The sequence below is a fragment of the Dreissena polymorpha genome, chromosome 6 (genome assembly GCF_020536995.1).
Source record: "Dreissena polymorpha isolate Duluth1 chromosome 6, UMN_Dpol_1.0, whole genome shotgun sequence".
NCBI classification, from domain to species: domain Eukaryota; kingdom Metazoa; phylum Mollusca; class Bivalvia; order Myida; family Dreissenidae; genus Dreissena; species Dreissena polymorpha.
Window position 1 is genome coordinate 61,186,360 of NC_068360.1, and position 13,370 is coordinate 61,199,729.

The following is a 13,370-nucleotide window of genomic DNA, read 5'->3' on the forward strand; positions in this document are numbered from 1 at the left end:
AATATATTAATTTAATTATCATAAAATAACTTGGTTAGTGATATAATATTGTTAAAAGTACAACTGCGACTAAATTCACCAAGTAACACATGAATATGGTTATACAATTTATAATGCTATAGATTGGATGGTATATTCTTCATCTGCATGTGATTACTTTAACCCAAACTAGTTTGGATGTTGGAAAAGCAGCAGTAAGTTGACATAAGAAATTTGCACTATTCTAACTATTCTTTGCTGTCATCTGCAAATCGACCATGGTTGTGTGATATGCTATACCATGCTAATTTTACGTCTTGTTAAGGCCAGTGCTAGCAATTCATATCATCATACATCAGTCGTCCACACATCCATTCTGTATATGTGATTAAACCCACGTACTATAGTTGCTAATCCTATGAATTAAGTAGATCCTTGATTATATGTTAATTGCATTTGTTGAATAATCATTGTTTAATACTATTTCCCTAGTCACTCGACGAGAAGCTCAAATGAAAGATTTATTCAGACTTATATTGACAGATGCTAAAGGCACAGATGGTTAGCGTATGGCTATGATATTAATTAGTAAAAAACATCATTTTGAATGATAAATAATCAAAATATTACGAAAAATCAACTTTTCTGAGAAAACAAATTCACTATCAAATATATATATTATATATATAACAAGGTATCTAACTCAAGATCACCCGAAAACCGGGTGCATCGCTTTGAACAGCCATAACTTCATCAAGTGTGCAACGATTTCCATTAACTCGGTCATATTCAACGCAGACATGAATTTCCTTTCTGAAAATGTACATATCTTGTATATTTCTTAAAATGCTGGGTCGAGTTTTAGAAATAAAACGATACATAACTGTTGTGACCTACTTGACAACGATCAGACCCGATTTATGAACGAAATCTTCAGGTGTAAAGACACACCTTTTGCATTGGACCAATGAAATCCTTCGTGTGTCTAAAATTTCAGCCAGTTGAAATGTATGTCAACAAAGACCTATAGAATATTAAGTATGAATGTATTCTATAGGTCTTTGATGAATATAAACAAGGGTTTCAAACGGCACTGGACAGTTAGTTTTGATGCATAATGTAACGGCAAGAACTATAAGAATGTTTTTTCATACTTGTTATTGAATTATGGTATTGAGGTCCGTGAACTTTGCAGGGAAAATGCCCTTTAACGATTTCAGTCTTAGATCGGGTATAATAGACAACGAGTAGGTCATCCGAGATGTGTATCGTGTTATTTCTTAAAATTTGACCCAGCATTTGTAGAAATCTTGCAAGATATGTACATTTCCAGAAAGGAAATTTATGTATGCGTTAAATAAGACCAAGTTCGTAAAAATCGCTGCGCAACTGATGAAGTTATGGCTGTTCAAAGCGATGCACCCCACTTTCGGATCATTTTGAGTTGAATACCTTAATTGTTATATATATATTTGATAGTGACTTTTTTTTCAGAAAAATTAATTTTTCGGCGTAGCTGTATACGCCAGCTTTTCACCTTACATGACCTTTGTAACTGTCCAATAAAATTCAAATAGAATTTCCCGCGGCTAGGTGAGAATGAATACACTTCATTTATCCCCTAGGCTGATTTGAGCATACCGACAGAATATTGGAAACATGTCCGCGTCTTTGTAACACTGTTTTACTGCGTGTTCAGCATGAAACAATTGTATCTATAATGAAAAGTCTTAATAGATAGAACAGTTTTACACTCAATCTTGACATCAATACAGTTTGTGCGTGCACCTTTGATTTTCAGAGGATTGCTAGCGCGATAGCGTTTTTACTTAAATGCTATGTTCTCATATTTAGTACTGACTTCCATATTCCTGTCAACGTGTTAACATGCAAAAGTATAAAGAGCAGTGGAAGCGTGGCCTCGCTTTAATGTTGCATTTCAACCCGCGAGGTATCAGGGTCAGTTCGCGGCCAGTGTGTGTAAATGTTAAAGTTTATTTACAGGTCATCGCTGCGTCTTCACGACTACCTTATGTGCTGACCTGAGTTCGTGGCCAGTAAAATAATCGTTATACAAGAAATATATTTAACAAGAAATATCTTTAAAAAAGATATACGGCGTTGATTGTGGTCGATGTTTATGAACGATCAAAAGTTATCTCTATGAGATAAAAAGTAGCGGATGCCTTTTTTTCTGCGCAGTTCTTAGCTACATCATAAGCAAATCAATTACGGGGTGTTGCGCCAGATTTCGTGGCTTATTTTGCTTTATGCGATATTATTACTCAGATATCTATATTTACAGAATAGAAAAACACAAGAAACTTGAAAATAAACGAGTGCATATAGGTCAGCCGGCAATACTCGAATCTTATTTAATTGCATAATTATGGTATAGCGAATTATTGTGCTCATGCTTAATAAACTGGTCTAAATGGATAAATATTTCTAATTAATTTTATCAAAATTGGTCCTTATCATGCAAATGTTGAAACCATATTAAAAATCGATGATTGACATACCACAATAATATCGCCGAATATCTTTATTTAGTATCTTTCTGATCAAAACAGACTTCAAGTGCACAAAGTTTACGAGACGGCGTTTATATAAAGATTTCTGCAACTGACCGCAAACTGACCTTGATACCTTGCGGATTGGAATGCAATGCATTACAGTCACTACGTTATTGTCAGTAAGACCGGTGTAACACAATGATCGCAACCCCTTCTGCGAACTCCGGTGATGAACTGTATATAAACTCTGACTTACACAAATGGCCGCGAAATGACCCGAAACCTCGCGGGTTGAAATGCAATGCAAGTAAGTACTAAATATGACAACATAGCCTTTAGTATAAACGCTTTTGCGCTGGTAATTCTCTGAAAATAAAAGGTGAACGCACAAACTGTATTTATGTCGAAAATTGATTGTAAAACCGTTCTATCTATTGAGCCTTTTCATTAGAGATAAAATTGTTTCATGCAGTAAAACAGTGTTACAAAGACGCGGATATGTTTCCAATGTTCTGGTGTTATACTCAAATCAGCCAATGGAATAAATGAAGTGTATTCATTCGTACCTAGCCGCGGGAAATTTTATTTGAGTATTATTGGACACTTACAAAGGTCAAGTCAGGGTGAAAAGCTGGCTTAATACAGCTTACGCCGAAAAAAGATATACGGCGTTGATTGTGGTCGATGTTTATGAACGATCAAAAGTTAACTCAATGAGATAAAAAGTAGCGGATGCCTTTTTTTTCTGCGCAGTTCTTAGCTACATCATAAGCAAATCAATTACGGGGTGTTGCGCCAGATTTCGTGGCTTATTTTGCTTTATGTGATATTATTACTCAGATATCTATATTTACAGAATAGAAAAAACACAAGAAACATGAAAATAAACGAGTGCATATAGGTCAGCCGGCAATACTCGAATCTTATTTAATTGCATAATTATGGTATAGTGAATTATTGTGCTCATGCTTAATAAACTGGTCTAAATGGATAAATATTTCTAATTAATTTTATCAAAATTGGTCCTTATCATGCAAATGTTGAAACCATATTAAAAATCGATGATTGACATACCACAATAATATCGCCGAATATCTTTATTTAGTATCTTTCTGATCAAAACAGACTTCAAGTGCACAAAGTTTACGAGACGGCGTTTATATAAAGATTTCTGCAACTGACCGCAAACTGACCTTGATACCTTGCGGATTGGAATGCAATGCATTACAGTCACTACGTTATTGTCAGTAAGACCGGTGTAACACAATGATCGCAACCCCTTCTGCGAACTCCGGTGATGAACTGTATATAAACTCTGACTTTCACAAATGGCCGCGAATTGACCCGAAACCTCGCGGGTTGAAATGCAATGCAAGTAAGTACTAAATATGACAACATAGCCTTTAGTATAAACGCTTTTGCGCTGGTAATTCTCTGAAAATAAAAGGTGAACGCACAAACTGTATTTATGTCGAAAATTGATTGTAAAACTGTTCTATCTATTGAGCCTTTTCATTAGAGATAAAATTGTTTCATGCAGTAAAACAGTGTTACAAAGACGCGGATATGTTTCCAATGTTCTGGTGTTATACTCAAATCAGCCAATGAAATAAATGAAGTGTATTCATTCGTACCTAGCCGCGGGAAATTTTATTTGAGTATTATTGGACACTTACAAAGGTCAAGTCAGGGTGAAAAGCTGGCTTAATACAGCTTACGCCGAATAAAAAAGACACTATCGCGTGAACTAGGTGAACTTGAATTTTCTTTAGACCAGAAAGATGTTCAATGAAGATATTCAGCGATATAATTATGGTATGTCAATAAAAGATTCTTAATGTGTTTTAAACAATACCAAGATAAATATTTTTTTAATTAATTTAACAAGAATTATTCCACCATATTGACTAATGTATTAAGCATGAGCGCGATGATTCTCGATACTATTAATAATCGAATCAAATAGCAATACCCGACAAACCACTAAAACAGGTTTGTTCGAAGAACGTGCGTATAAATATTTAAAAAATGTACGGATACTTCGCGTGTGGCCGGTTGACTCATGTTTTAATTTCACTTCCATTCTTCTTTTGGTTTTCTGTGTTGTATCTATAGGTTTATGACCAGCAATATGTAATAATGTAAAATAAGCCGCGAAAACTCCGCGTAACATCCCTTACTGCTTGTGATGCAGCTTAGAACTGCACAGAAAAAGACATTCGCTATCCTTGATCTCATTCATTGAACTCTTTACCTTTCACAAACTCCAACCACAATCAACGCCGTACATCTTTTTTAAACGATATTTCTTGTTTGATATAATTTGGTTATTTATCATCTACGGTGATGTTTTCACTAATAAATATCATAGCCACACTCTAACCACCTGTGGTTAAAGGGGCTTGTTTCTAAGATTTTTTTGTAACATTTTTGAAAAACTATATGTAAGATCAGGGATGTATTATACATCCCTGGTAAGATTAAAAAAGAAACACGCGCGCTAAAAGCTTGCATTAGAAATGTACAAATCGTTTTTTGTTATTTTTTAACTAAAAGATATAACAAATAAACAAACAAAACGATGAATCTCTTTATGAAGAAAATATATTCAACTATTGGTTTTGTATATGTTATACCAAAGACCTAGAATAAATTTTTTCTAGGTCTTTGGTTATACATACAATTCTTGTCTGAATTTCATGATTAAATAAATGGATTTTAAAACTTCTATTGACCAGGTGTAATATCGTCTTATACTTGGTTTCACTTTCATTTTAAATTGTTCACGTGACAAAAACAATTCAACGTGTTTTCACTTTCAATTAGTTTCTACCAGGTGTCGCTTTTAGCGTCCAAGGTTAATTAATAAAATAGAAAGGAGTTGTTTATTCCTTTCAAACACAAAGACAACGACAGGCAAATAAAATCGTGAAACAATGAGGGCGTATTACCATATATGTGTTAAAAATGAATTATATTTGTTTTGAATAGAATTTCGACAGTTTTATAAGAAAAATAATTGCCTCTCTTTTTATACGAGTCGGAAATGATCGTCGTTAATGACTCACCTGTAGCTCCTTTCATTAACCATAATGCCAAAATGGCGACCAAAACTTCAAAAGTTGGTCGTCTATTACAAAAACATAAGACAACTTTAACAAGAGATGTCGACATCAATAGAATCGTATCTAAACTAACTCAACGAGGAGCATTAAATGAAAAGGAGGAGGAGGTTATTTTAGAATGTTCTGATCAAAACAAAAAAGCTGATATTTTTGTGGACATTTTAAGTGAGAAAGGATCACGAACATTTCACGAATTTTGTACGGTCTTAGAGGAGTGTTCACCAAATTTACTGACAAAGTTTCTCCTCGATTCTACACCAGGTGAAATGACATTTTATATATTTTGTTGTCTGTCGTGTTTTGTTTAACTTTGCAATCAAATACTTATTCTTACCTTTATACTGAGTTAATCAAGGACAAGGGAGACAACTATCCACACCTGTCAAATATATTACTAGATTTATTAAGAATTGGATTCAGCTATTATATGCTATAATGACAAGAAGAAATATTTGGCTCATGTTATTTCATCATACTTTATTTGTGTTTGCATACAAGGTATACGGTTTACGTATTATGCCATTTTTTCTACTATGTAAAAAAACACCGTAAAAACACGGAGTGTATATTGACAGGAGATGAATCAAGTATTTGACCCTTACTGTAGTAAATTCAATCTTATGCAAAAACTATTCATCCGATTTTATTGGTTTATACGTTATCTTGTTGCTTATTAATTCCTCTTTCAAAAAAATATAACTTTTAGTATATTCCCATTGTTATTAATGGATTTATAGCGAGTTAAACACAAGAAATACACATTTTATGTTTTACCACCACGCGTTTTAACGTGTTGTGGCTATCGATCTTTTACGATTAGCGTACAGCGAAGCGCCAAGGTTATACATTTTGATGTACCCACTCACGTCTTTTGTTAAATTATAGTTTCATTTCTCGGCCGATTTTGACAAATTATATATCATTAGAAAGCTTACGTAACGTAGTAAACAGATATATCAATATATATTAAGTTTTTCTTCTGATTTCGACAGCCCGGCGAGTTATAACTTTAACTTTTGCAAATATCATACCGTTTTGGAGTTTTAGAATCTAGATTTACGGTTGACATGTTCGTACTTAATACCAATTTGTAGCGTTTATATTTGGAGTTCAGTTTTAAAAATTACATCTTGCTTAGGAGAATAGAATTCTGTATACGATAGAATTTTTTTTTGTTTAAAAACGAAAGTAATTAAGGAATGAAGGCGGGAAAATGTAGCGCGCGTTCCTAACGCACTGAACTGATGCTACGGTCTTGGCGATTATGCTTTTGTTTAGAAACCGGCCATTGAATTTCTTTTGCCATCTTATTATATTTTTTATGGAATATATTGTAGTATTTTGTTCACGAAACATATCAATAAAGCTTATTATAAATGAATCTTAATAAATTAACGATTTCAGCTCTTGTTTATAACACAGAAATGGTGTAAAATTTATGATGAAACAGCTTATATAGCGGACCCTCTCGATATTATTCGGCTTTGCATGCATACTTGAAATAAAATGGGTGTCAAAAACATTCATCGTTTGCTGTTTATTATCAACAAGGTAATTATGTATAATTATTTGAAATGTTATTTACCTTAAATTATCAATTTATTAAAGATTCTTGAAAAGCACGGTCCGTGTTACGCGGGTCATTTCGTATTTTGACATCAGGGCATCATGTCCAACTATTGAAAATCAGATTTTTTTTCACCGGGACGATGATGGCTTGGATTTAGACAGGCAGACAGATAGTTTATTCAGACTTAAACAACAGTACATCGTCTTCAACTCAAATATATAAATTATTTTTAGACGAATTGTTAGGTGATTACACATATAGCAGTGATGATTCTGAGAATGTTGCCATGTTTCTTATCCGTGTAAAATAGAGTCCATGGTTTGAGCATTTTTATCGCGGTGTTCAAAAAAAGATATCTCAATAATCTTGTTTATTGATAGATCTGTGGTTTTATTGCCCCTGTGTTCAGCACAAACAAATTATCTCGTTATGATCAGATACTGTGCCGACCAATACTAAATAACACTGTGGTGTCATACGCCACAGCAGGGACCTATACTTGTATATTGGTCCCTAACCACAGGTGGCAATGTCTGGTCAGATTACACTTTTTATGATACCTCCATGTCTTCTCGTGGTATTAGTGGTCATTTTTGGGAGTAATGTAACGCCAAATACTCAATTTTGCGTTAATAAGATATGTAGCGTATTGAAAACATTTATAGTCATCTGCCCATGCAGATTGCCATAAACTAAATACTGTATAGATGTCAGCCAGCTAAATCACAATAATTATAAGTGCTTAATACCTATACATGTACATTTTAAACATTTAAAAAATCTAATACTTAACATTTTACGTATTTAGCGGGTACCGGTAAAAAAACTCCGTTATTTCGTAGTCCTATAAAGAGTGTATGGTAGTGTACGGAACAAAATAATTAAAAACAGCATTCTCATTTGACCACAACGGGGTTAAATAATCTTTCCGAAAAATACAAATAATACAGAGTTTTAATTTAGAATTCTATATATTTATAACTCTGTTAACTTATAAAGATATTTCAATATACATGCATAGACAGTTGACCGTGATTTTCAAGAATCTTTAAATAATTTTAATTAATTGATAATTTATGGTTAATAACCTTTCATATAATTTTACATAATTACATTTTTGATAATAAACAACAAACGATGAATGTTTTGACACCCATTATATTTGAAGTATGCAAAGCCGAAAAATATCAAGAGGGTCCGCTATACATTTGTATACGCTGTTTCATCATAAAATTAACACCCTTTCTGCGTTATAATCAAGAGCTGAAATTGTAAATTTATTAAGCTTCATTAATACTTAGCTTTATGGATATGTCTCTAGAACAAAATATTTCAATATATTTCATAAAAAATATAATAATCATGGCAAAGGAAATTCAATGGCCGGTATCTAAACAAAAGCATAATCGCCAAGACCGTAGCATCAGTTCAGTGCGTTAGGAACGCGCGCTACATTTTCCCGCCTTCATTCCTTAATTACTGTCGTTTTTAAACAATTTTTTTTTCTATCGTATACAGAATTCTATTCTCCTAAGCAAGATGTAATTTTTAAAACTGAACTCCAAATATAAACGCTACAAATCGAACATGTCAACCGTAAATCTAGATTCTAAAACTCCAAAACGGTATGTTATTTGCAAAAGTTAAAGTTATAACTCGCCGGGCTGCCGAAATCAGAAGAAAAACTTAATATATATTGATATATCTGAAAACTACGTTACGTAAGCTTTCTAATGATATATAATTTGTCAAAATCGGCCTAGAAATGAAACTATAATTTAACAAAATACGTGAGTGGGTACATCAAATTTATAACCTCGGCGCTTCGATAAAAGATCGATAGTTACGACACGGTCACGTGACTTAGACACAACAAGATATTTGGCGTAACGGTCCCGTTTTTTATATCCGTGTAATCTAGAATCCGTGGTAAAACGGACTCCATCCTAAAGCAAACGGACCTCATCCCAAAGCAAACCAACCTGATCCCACACCGAATAAAAACAAAAATTCCCAATTTTTATATTTATATTTTTTTTAGAAATATGTGTCTTATGACTTTAGACCCTATATCTCAATTTTATTTTTTCGGCGTAGCTGTTTAATGTCACTTTTGACCTTACCTGACCTGTGTAAGTGTCCAATAAAATCAAATACAATTTCCCACGGCTAGACACGAATGAATACGCTTCATTTATTCCATTGGCTGATTTGAGTATACCACCAGAACATTGGAAACATGTCCGCGTTTTTGTAACACTGTTTAACTGCATGAAACAATTGTATTTCTAATGAAAAGGCTTAATAGATAGAACAGTTTTACACTCAACTCTCGACATCAATACAGTTTGTGCGTGCACCTTTTATTTTCAGAGGATTGCCAGGGCAAGAGCGTTTGTACTTAAAGGCTATGTTCTCATATTTAGTACTGACTTCCATATTCCTGTCAACATAATAACATGTAAAAGGATAAAGAGCAGTGAAAGCGTGGCATAAGTTTAATGCATTGCATTTCAACCCGCGAGGTAACAGGGTCAGTTCGCGGCCAGTGTGTGCGAATGTCAGAGTTTATTTACAGGTCATCGCTGCGTCTTCACGACTACCTTCTGTGCTGACTTGAGTTCGCGGCCAGTAAAATAATTGTTATATAATATAAACGCTATCGCATGAACTAGGTGAACTGGAATTTTCTTTAGACCAGAAATATGTTAAATTCAGATATTCAGCGATATAATTATGGTATGTCAATAATAGATTCTTAATGTGTTTTCAACAATACCATGATAAATATTATTTTTGATTAATTTAACAATAATTATTCCACCATATAGACTAATGTATTAAGCATGAGCGTGATGATTCTCGATACTGTTAAAAATTGAATCAAATAGCAATGCCTGAAAAAACACTAAAACAGGTTTGTTCGAAGAACCTGTGTATAAATATTTAAAATATGTACGGATACTTCGCATGTGGCTGGTGGACTCATATGTTTTAATTTCACTTCCATTTTTCTTTTGGTTTTCTGTTTTGTATCTATAGGTTTATGACCAGCAATATGTAATAATATAAAATAAGCCGCGAAAACTCCGCGTAACATCCCTTACTGCGTGTGATGCAGCTAAGAACTGCACAGAAAAAGACATTCGCTATCCTTGATCTCATTCATTGAACTCTTTACCTTTCACAAACTCCTACCACAATCAACGCTGTATATCTTTTTTAAAGATATTTCTTGTTAAACATCCTACAAAATATATAACTATAATTGTCATGATTTTTTCCCAAAATTGCCTGGAACAGACCTGTTGTGTCAATATTTGTTGATAGAAAAAATCCCAATTTGGTCCTTTTTGTCCATAACAAAATCCCACTTTGCCACTTTTATCGATAAAATAATTCCAATTTGACCTTAAGACTCATTTTCCCAAAATGGCTTGAAAAAACCCAGAATGCCATGAGTGTAGAATATAGCTACAAGTTTTAAAATATCTACAAGTTTTTATGTCCAATCTTTTAATGAAACCATACAAGAATGCTGCTAATTTAACTAAATTTTTTAATTACTTTTCAACAAAAACAAGCTAATTCAATTTAAAGTAAACTCAAATAAGTAACAATGATAACTGTAATTGCAGAAAAGGAATATAATTATGAATATTTATTTTTGTTTTTGTTTACAAATAAAAGGATAATTATATTACCTTGTGCTTTACCCTGAGAAATGTTTATTCAGACAGGGCCAAACAACCTTCATTCGCAAGGGGCCTCTTTTTCTTCCCCTTAACCAAACAGGCCCTTTCCCCTACAGACGTTTCTTTAAAATCATGCATTTTTCTCTAAATTTCCAATCTACCTCAGTATTTTTCATTCCCCAAAGCCAGAAAATTGTGACTTTTTTTCCCCCAAAAAAGGCTTTGGCCCTTTCCCCAAAGTTGGTGTTTTGGCCCTGTTAGAATACAATTGATGCTAGACTTACAAAATATTTTGCCAATATTCTGTACATTGAACCATTTCAGTATGCCTTTCAATCCACTTTTCCTGCAGGTTTATTTGGTTGCTCTGCTCTTTTATTTTATATAAGGGTGTCAAGATACGCTCACCTTACGATACGATACATATCGCGGTACAGTGTGTACGATACAATACGTATCGCGATACGTATCGTCAGATGGAAACAACACACAAACCATTTAAAACCATTTTTCAATTTTATTTAAAGACCTCTAAATATGTGTCATACAATATACAAAATAACATATAATGTCATGAAAGTATACGAATTGACAATCAGTTATTATTATTTACAAATCTAAAACTTTGATTAAATACGAACACGAAATTATGAATATGTTTAAAAAATACGAACTGCTTTATGTTTCTTTTACTTTGATAGATTATTTAAGTTAAAAACAAAACGTGGTTACCAAATAGTCAAACAGGCTATCTTTGTTTGTGCTGTAAAAAAGCAAATGTTTACACGAATTATAAACGCCTACCACTTTCTTACTGATAACACAAAATGCTTTCATATTTTTTATTATAAGCTCGCTGGAGGTGATTTCAATTAAACTTCCGCCATTTTTTTGGGCGAATTTTAGTTACTTCCCTTGAAATGCGTCATGAAAAATGCCCTACCGTACGGACTCGGAGGCGTATCGTGAACCGTACCGAGGGGAGACTATTACGATATATCGTCCCACAGAGTACCGTGACACCCTTAATTTTATATCGAAAAACATCATAATCAGCCAGGATCTCTGTACTGTGAGAATGGTTTGATTGACAAATGAGGTTGGTTAATGTGTGCTACTCTATTGATAATGAATAATCCTTCATGATATTAGTAAGGCCAACATTTTTTATTAAAATGATTTTCGGATTTTTTTCTAAAAGTGGCGGGTAGGAGGACGGAAAAAAAATAGAAAAAAAAGATGGGTGACCAAATATGCACTCATTTTAAAAATGTTATGGTATGAAGTTCTTTTTACAAAGCAACCACATTGATTTTTTTCAAACATGTTGATGTGCAAAATGATCATAATCAGACTGTAGGCATACCGTTACTAGATACAAGCCACGTGTTTTCAGTGTAAGCGTTCTAAACATAGATGGTGACGTCACTGCGTTATTGTTATTAAGACCGGTGTGTAACGCGTAGTTGTTGATACGCCTTTATTCATTTATAAAATTTATATAATAAAAAATACAACAATACAGTACCGTTACATGTAGATCGTCAACTCAAATCAATTCACAATACATACAACCAATCACAATAAAACAAATACAACGAATCTGCTGGGCGTTTTGACATGGCGAACGCAATTCAAATTCACTTATTTTTTTTAACGTTATGTTTACTGGGGGTTTAGAACAAGACAATAATAAACCTAGTGAGGATGACATTTTATATGCTTACTATTTTACTCAACTTCTTTGTCGGTTAAACGTGCGAACATAAACTGCTTTTAATTTTTTACTCAGCGATGTTGGACTTCAGATGTGTGAACAACTATCCTTTGCCCTTACGCAGCGGGAAATAATGACGTAGTAGATTAAAGTCAATTTACAACCACATTAAACAATGCCGCCTTTTCGGTTTGACCGCGAACGTGAGACAATCGATATGATTACAGGACCCCTGTTAATTGATCGATTTTGACATGTAGCGTAGTCTGCCTAATCGGGTATGCATTGTCATGGAGACGCTGCAGATATACACAGATTCGAGGTGCAGTTAAGCCTAAGATAAGGTACATGTATATATGGATTTTGTAAATTCCGGGACATTTGACAGATTTCCGGGACAGCGGGACAAGTTCTTCATTTCCGGGACTGTCCCGGACATTCCGGGACGTATGGCATGTATGCTGTAGGTCTCGATGTGCAGTTTTTAAATTAGTTTGAATTTTAAAAATATCTTAACTATATATATATATAAGTTCAAAAGTTATGCAATCGTTTCACTTGTCTATAATAAACTTTTTGGTGATTTTTTTATGTTTTTTTTTCACAAGGAATCCATATGTTGCATTAAAAATACTTTATCTCCACAAACAACCAATAAGCTATTGAGGTTTAAAAGAAACATTTATAGTTTATTGTCCAGTAAAAATCAATACCGCAGACAAATACAAATAGCATAATAAAACGCTTTTCAGGGGTTTCACTGGCCCA

At 33.6% G+C, this 13,370-nt stretch overlaps 1 protein-coding gene across 4 annotated transcripts in view; it reads left to right on the forward strand.

The window, feature by feature from the left end:
• Nucleotides 1-5,751: 5,751 nt before the first annotated feature.
• Nucleotides 5,752-13,370, forward strand: part of LOC127833886 (tight junction protein ZO-1-like) — a 115,445-nt gene continuing 107,826 nt past the window's right edge. For all 4 annotated transcript variants that reach the window (XM_052359383.1, XM_052359384.1, XM_052359385.1 and 1 more), the window contains exon 1: nt 5,752-5,881. The gene's annotated coding sequence lies outside the window, so the exon portion shown is untranslated. The remainder of the gene's footprint in view (nt 5,882-13,370) is intronic.